The sequence below is a fragment of the Corvus brachyrhynchos genome, unplaced genomic scaffold, assembly GCF_000691975.1.
Source record: "Corvus brachyrhynchos isolate BGI_N302 unplaced genomic scaffold, ASM69197v1 scaffold4, whole genome shotgun sequence".
In the NCBI taxonomy this organism is placed as follows: Eukaryota; Metazoa; Chordata; class Aves; order Passeriformes; family Corvidae; genus Corvus; species Corvus brachyrhynchos.
In genome coordinates, this window is record NW_008237878.1 from 5608466 (window position 1) to 5609310 (window position 845).

Below are 845 nucleotides of genomic sequence, written 5' to 3' on the forward strand. Positions count from 1 at the left end.
CCCCCCGCGCGGGCAGGAAAAGCCCCAGCAGGTGAGGACTGCCAAGCCAGGGCTGGGGCGCGCAAACATTTCCGAAAACATTCGTTCTGACTGGATTTCTTAGTGCTCTACGAAATTCGTATTTTACCGTCTCTTTCCTAGCTATAACAACGACTCGCCGCGTAATAATCTGCTTGTGCCTCTTCCAGCTTCTCCGCTGCCTCACTGACGTGCAGGTGCATTGCCCGAAAGGCTCAATTTGGAAGGGAGAGGTGTGAGAAAAAACACGAGGTTATACAAAAGCCAGGCTGGTCAATGGAAAAAAAAAATCCAAGACCCCCAAAGCATTCCCTTCACTAGAGAGTGGAAACAAAATTAATACGAATAGGAGTAATTTATAGGAATAATTGGTCCTACGAAGCGGCTCCCCCCAGCCCACCTTCCTTGGGATCCGAGGAAGAAGCGAGCGGCTCGGGAGAGGCTGAGGCTGGGGCGCCCGCCGCGCCGGAGCCCGGTTTCCCAGCGCCTGGGATGTGAGTGCGTGTTGTTGGTATAATATCAATTCATTTAAAATATGAAAGTCAAGTCGCGTAGACTGTGACAGCAACCGTAACAAAAGGTGCAAGCAACAGACAATGTGATGTGCTTGTACAGATATTGTAATGATGCAAATGAAGTGGAGGGGACGAGCTGCCTTATTATGTACATAAATACACAGTGGCTCGCTGTGCCATCCGTGAATGCAGGAGAGTGAGAGAGAGAAGGGGAGGGAAAGAAGGGAGAGAGGAAAGGAGAGGGAGGGAGGAGGGAGGAAGGGAAGGGGGGAAGGAGGGAAGGGAGGAAAAAAAAAGGGCTCTGCTAGAAAC

The 845-nt window shown here is 51.0% G+C and overlaps 1 long non-coding RNA gene across 1 annotated transcript in view; it reads right to left on the reverse strand.

Moving 5' to 3' along the window:
• The window catches only part of LOC108446277, an 8367-nt gene that overhangs the window by 3256 nt on the left and 4266 nt on the right, over positions 1-845 (reverse strand). Inside the window, exon 3 of the long non-coding RNA XR_001861426.1 lies at positions 128-232. This is a non-coding gene — a long non-coding RNA (uncharacterized LOC108446277). The remainder of the gene's footprint in view (positions 1-127; positions 233-845) is intronic.